The following is a 6,992-nucleotide window of genomic DNA, read 5'->3' on the forward strand; positions in this document are numbered from 1 at the left end:
TTGGAATCAATAAGGAGCAGGGCTTGCGATTCGGGCGGCTAGCCACCAGATAAAATCGGATAAAATGTTAATTGCCATGTATCATTGTTTCAGGCACCCCCAAAGAAATTTGCTGGGGTCGAGCCCCTGGTTCCCACACCAAATATTGACAGCCAGGTAAGTTTCCGTCTCACAACTCCATAAACTGAACAGTGTGCATGCACACTAAATGTTATGTACAATTTTGTACGAGACATCAAAGTTTTTTGTGCACACGAACTTTTCGTAAAAATTTTGTACGAAAAACTGCACGTTTTCACCAATTTTGTGCAAAACTAGGTACATGTTTGTACGAAAATTTCGTGCGCAGAAAAAACTGTGATTGTCTCGTACAAAATTTGTACAAAAATATTAAGTGTGCGTTCATTGAAGCGCCTGCAATCCTCGCTCTGTCTCTCTCACACCCCTACGGCACACTCCATGAGGGCGCGAGAGACAGAGCGAGGGGTGCGGGCCGCGCGGCATCGCTGTGACCGGGACATTCTGCGAGGCGCACTCATAGGAACGGTGAGCATTCACGTACGCTCCAGGTGGAGTGTGCAATGTGCACTATTCAGTTTAAAAATAATAGAGAAATTAAAATTTTGACAACGCAAATAGGGTCATTAGGGTCAGTGCGGGGAGAAACTGGACAGGGGAAGAACTGAACACCACTTATTTTACTTCAAATGCCGTATGCAACTTGTATCATGTAATGAACCGCTGATGCCACGGAACAACTTTTGATTGTTGTTATGCTTATGCTTATTGTATTTGAAGTATAATATGGGGCGGGGCGTTCAGTTCTTCCCCGCACTGTGCGAAAAAACCACAGTGAATCCTGTTAATTTTTTTGCCGGGATTTACTGTAGTTTAGAACACAGGATCTACTGTGCCTGGCTACAGTATTTACTGTACCTGGTACAGGATATTCCGTACTCCACTCCTGTGGTACAGTAAATCCCATACAAAGTACAGTAGATCTTGTCAAAAAAGTACAGTAAATCCTGTACTCTGAACAACAGTGACAGCTGTACTTATCACTACAGGATTTACTGTGATTTTTTCCCAGAGTGCGCCCTGACCCTGAATAAGCAATGGTTAACCATCAATTGATTTCCAAGGAACTTGCTCGAGGCGCAGATTACTTTTTTCGTATTTCAATCAAGCAAAACCACACCCAACATTTAAAGGCCGATATTATATACACGCAGCGTGTACGCAACAATGGTAAAAATTATTTAAACGCCGCGTGGCAATAATATATACATTAGAACAACACACGCAGCGTGTCTGAAATCACAAAAGTATTATGTACACGCCGGAAGGGCCTTTCCACGCCGGAAAGGCTTTTCCAGCGTGTACATAATAAAAGCAGCTGTTTCCATCACGCAGCGTGTCTGCAAGCGCTCTTAAATTATTTGCACGCTGGAAAATCTCTTCCAACGCTGGAAAAGCTTTTCCGGTGTGTCAATAATAAAGGAGGGTGTTATTTTTACGCAGCGTGTTTGCAACTCCCTATATTATTATTTGCACTCCTGTTTTGAGGCCAGCCAGGAGATAGAGATGCCTAGGAGGAAGCCGACTGGGTGTGTCGCCTCGTGGTCCAGTGGATACGTGCCTGCATGCCACTCTTTTGGCAAGGGTTCGAAACTTGGAGAATTTTTTCAAAAGATGCGTGCACATAATTTTTCGGCATTCAAGGGACACGCGGCGTATGAATAATAGATCGTCGGTTGTGCAGACGCTGCGTGTCGCGTGTCGCCGAAAAATTATGTGCACGCATCCTTTGAAAAAATTATCCAAGTTTCGAACCCGGGCCAAAAAAGTGGCATGCAGGCACGCACCCACTCGACCACGAGGCGACACACCCGGTCGGCTTCCTCCTAGGCATCTCTATCTCCTAGCTGGCCTCAAAACAAGAGTGCAAATAATAAAATAGGGAGTTGCAAACACGCTGCGTAAAAATAACACACTCCTTTATTATACACACGCCGGAAAAGCTTTTCCAGCGTGCAAATAATTTTAGGGGGCTTGCAGACACGCTGCGTGCAAAAAACGGCTGTTTTTATTATATACACGCTGGAAAAGCTTTTCCTGCGTGTATATAATGAAAATGGCGTTATTTGCACGCCGCGTGTATTTAAGTTGCTTTTTATTATATAAACGCTGCGTGTCTATAATCACTTCGACATTTAAAAGCTAGGGTCAAACTCATTCTCATCAAAATGTCTGATTGGTGTCTACAGAATATCGAATCCAATCCGGCGCTGTGGGGAGTGATACCATCAAGGGATATCACCCGGACCGAGACAGAGGCGGCTGCCGCGGCGCTGGCGGTGCTCACAGACTACACCCCCCCTCCACCTCCAGACCCAATTGTGGTACTACATACCGAGAAGCGTGGCTTTATTTTAAATGCAAACTTGGCAAAAAATTTAATATTTTTTTCGTGACATTTCAGGCTTTGTTAGAGAAAAACGACGACGCCGACGTCATCACGAAGTTTGGTATTGCCTTAAAGGTCGAGGAGATTCGCTTACTGTGGGACAATAAATGGCTGAATGACAATGTGAGTGACTTCACACTAAATAACAAAGCACTTACGAAGAAGTTCGTATGCTCAATTTCACTAGCATTCCAGGAACCTGACATCATGTTGGAATGTAAATAAGCTAATTATTGGCGGATTTACATTCAAACGAATGTTATACAATGTTCAAAGGAACGAGACATTGTCACATTCACTGCTAATCCAAGTGTGGACCACGAATGGTCCACGCTAGGAGACGTGGACCAAGCTGTGGTCCATGTCTCTCAGCGTGACACACTTGGATTAGCAGTGTTCGTTTCAACGTGATGTCACGTTCCTGGAACGTGAGTGTTTGTGCGAAGATACTCACTAAATTTTAATGTAGAATTTTGTAGGTGCCACTTGCACGATTTTGTGCGGGGATTTTACTTAATATTATGCCTGAAAATGCATAAATTTATGCGAATTTCTGCACAATTCTATGCAAAACGTCATTCAGGTTTGAAATCGTGCATCACGACGTACAAAATTCTGCATTAACATTGAGTGCGTATGCACAAAAACTAGTGTGTAGTTTTATCTATCTAAAAAGGGATAAGCGGATTAAAAATGCCTTTCCTTCACAGATTATCAATTTCTACATGCAGCTTATAAACCAGAGTAGTCCACACGTACATGCCATGAACTCATTCTTTTTCAAGAGGCTACCAGATGGTTACGAGTTTGTCAAACGATGGACAAAGCAGGTAAGGGTGTCGGTCGGTAAGCGTAACGGCGGGCAGGGGTTGTCGTGCTGTTGTGCGGCGTGGCTGGAGGTACACTGGGTACACTGATAAAACTGAGGCGTAGTTCTACGCTTCATTCAGCGTAGCGCCTCTACAGCTCGAAACGCGTGTAGGGTTTTGGCCACTCGCGCCGGTATTCTGGCCCACTGTGCGTCATTCTGTCTCTCTCGCGTCAAGTTCGTGACGATAGCCCCGCTAGTCCGGTCTCCCGCAAATTCAGTCGATGCGGAGCAAAAGCGACACATCAAGAAAACATTGCTCGAGACAACTGGAGACGTGTTCCGTGATGAGGTGGCGAAGCGCGCCTCGAGTATATCGACACGCCCCGCTGTCTTTGGTGGACCCAGGCAGTCTGCTGATTCCGAACAGCGCTTCGTCGCTCTTTCTCTCTCTTCACTGGAAAAACTTAGGCGTGGTATTACGCCTTTCTTGAAAGCGGGAGGGGGAGAGGGAGAGGGAGAGAGAGAGAGAGAGAGAGAGAGAGAGAGAGAGAGAGAGAGAGAGAGAGAGAGAGAGAGAGAGAGAGCGGAATCAACGTGCAGGCAGTGGACTGACTTCGAGAGACGTTTTTGTCGCTCTGTCAGAAGATCAGTAAGTCGCTGTCTCTCTTGCACCAAAACGGAGAGCGACGAAACGACTCTGCTGAATCGCTCGGCAGTCAGACTCGACGGCGGCAGAAGCCCAAGGGGCTCCACCTAGCGAACGCGCACTCAAAAATGTCAGCGAAAAATCTGCTCCGTAACTACAAAGAAAATGAAGGCATTGTGGAATCGCTTCGTATTCTGAAGAAACAAATGCGAACATTTCTTCGTAGATTTTACAATGCCTTTGTTTTCTTCGTATTAAGCGAAGCGTTGCTTCGTAGATTTTTTACTGTGCGGGGCGTGGTCGCGGCTGAAGTGATTTGAGCGAGGCCGCAGGACCCAGCCTCCCATCGCGGGGCAGCCCGACTCCAGGGCAAAGGGCCACACGGAAAATTTTGCCTTTAAGGAGGCGATAAACAGAAGTATCGCCAATAACTCGGCAACACTTGGCATCGCTAGAATGTGGCAATAACTTTGCATTAGTCACGGCGATACTTATGGGTGTTTCCTCTTTTAAGGCAATATTTTATGTGTGCCCCCTTATTTGTTTGTTTTTGGCGATTCCCAATTATATCGCAGAAAGGATTTTCAAGTATCACCAATTGATCTAGTCTGTAGAAACACGATAGATGAAACAAAGATATCCTCTCAAGAGCCACCTGATAAGAAACAACAATATTTTTGCAGGTTGACATCTTTTCTAAATCAATGCTTCTTATCCCAGTCCATCTTGGCATGCACTGGGTTTTGTGCTGTGTGGACTTTGATAAGCGGACCATTACTTATTTGGACAGCATGCAAGGCAGAAACGACGAGTGCCTCAAGGTGAGTATGTTTGACCACGCGAACCAGCTAATTTTTGGCCGATTCACACACTAAGTGTTTGTGTAGAATTTTGTACGTGCCACTTGCAAGATTTTGTGCATGCCGGGAATTTGCATAATATTATGCGTGAGAATGCATAAATTCATGCAAATTCGCGCACAATTTTATGCACGACGGCACACAAGTTTAAAATTATGCATCACCACGTACAAAATTGTACATAAACATTTAGTGTGCACATCCAAAGGAATGTGGCATAATGCTCAAACGAACGTGACATTTGGTCACGTTCGTTTCAACGTGATGTCACGTTCCTAGGATGAGAGTGCGGACGTCTGTAACGCAGTCAAGGAAGAGCGTTTCGGGGTGCTTTGCACAGGAAATGTATTTGTGCAATTCTTGTTTCAGTTGGTGTCGGACTATTTGTTCATGGAGCACAGGGACAAGAAGAAGTCAGATATGGATGCTTCAAACTGGGTTCAGTCTACGCAGGAGGTATGTAAAAGAAACTACAACAGGGCCGTCCATCACACGGAGATTCCAAACGCTATGAATATGGCACGTTTGGTGCAAATGCATTGATACATCACACCCTACACTGTGGCAAAAAAGTACGGAAAATTCTGTTAATTGTCAGGATTCTCCGTAGCCCTCTTATCAATATTCTCCGCAGGGCCGTAGTCTTATCCGTAGGACCTGGGAGACTGCATAGTCCTACGGAGATCACTGTAAGGGCCTACGGAGAATACTGACAAGGGGGCTACGGAGAATTACCACAAGCCGTTCACAGAATGTTCCGTAGCTTTTTGCCACAGTATAAGTGTGATGCGTCCCCAAAATGCCTTCAGCTAATGCATGGGAAGGCATTATAGTTCACGTGCGCTGCAAACGCATTGCACTAATTGGCGGGATGAAAACAGTTATGGACGCATCCCACACTGGTAAAACTAAGGCGTAGTATTACGCCCTTCGTGAAGCGTACAGCCAGTACGCCCTTATTCAAGCGCACTAGAGTTCATGCGCTCCTTTCTTCCTATCTAAATGCATGGGGGAATTGCCTTGAAGCGTATTTGTACGCTTCAAGAAGGGCGTACAGACTTGAAGCGTAGTTGTACGCTTAAATGAAGCGTACAACTACGCTTTAGTTTTACCAGTGTAACAATTCACGCTATATTAATAGCGTTTGGATTGTCAGAGTGTTCACTGCTTAAATATGTTTCAGGACATTCCACATCAAGACGATTTTAACAACTGTGGGGTGTTTGTCTGCGCATACGCAGAGCACTTAGCTCGCCGGGCACCAATGGACTTCACCTCCGAAGATCTGCCACGAATGAGAGTCACGATAGCCAGGGAGCTGATCCAAGGAGCACTTGTAGATCGTCCAAGATTTGCACTACAACCGGTAAGAAAACATGAGGTTGTGTGTGGCTCTAGCAGCGGTAGGATACTAGGAACGAACAATGCACACTAAATGTTATGTACAATTTTGTACGAGACATCACAGTTTAATGTGCACACGAAATTTTTGTACAATTTTCGTACGAAAAACTGCACATTTTTTTACAATTTTTGTACAAAATTGTACAAGATTTTGCACAAATTTGTACGAAAAGTTCGTGTGCACAAAAAACTGTGATGTCTCGTACAAAATTTGTACAAAAACATCTAGTGTGTGGCAAAGCGCGACGTGGCGGCATACGAGCGCCGTGGTTCAACGATGGGGAACCCGCAGTGGTGAACAGTCCAAAGGATTGCGCGCCTGCCATCCGGAGGGTAGGCCAGCCCGCCAAGCTGCCGCGTGCTGAGGGCCGGCCTACCCTCCGGATGGCAGGCGTTTACTAAAATAAACGGTAAGGCGCAGAGACAGGCACTGGCCCCCGTTTCTCGCCCGCACTCACCCGTTGGCTAGCCTCGCCCCCCTCGCACCCAGGTCGGCTCTGCCGCACAAGCGTGGAGTCTCGTGCTTCCAAACAAGCCGCGTGTAGTGCCGTGCCTTGGCCGTGGCGTAGTGGCGGTGTGTGCGACTGAGTTTTGACTGGCTGATCGCCGCTGCTGTGCGAGAGAGTCAGCGCGACCAGGCACTGTGCGTAGTCGGTTTGCTGACTATAGGCCTCGGAGCTGTGCTGCGAGCGTGTCTGTCTTCCCCAGCGCCTGCAAGGCCACCAGGCAAGGCGGCGGCGGAGCGGCCACGGCGAACCTAGAGTCCAATGGCTACACTCTAAATATGGAGTGCCCAGAAACTGG

This window comes from Thrips palmi, unplaced genomic scaffold, assembly GCF_012932325.1.
Source record: "Thrips palmi isolate BJ-2018 unplaced genomic scaffold, TpBJ-2018v1 HiC_scaffold_15, whole genome shotgun sequence".
NCBI lineage: Eukaryota > Metazoa > Arthropoda > Insecta > Thysanoptera > Thripidae > Thrips > Thrips palmi.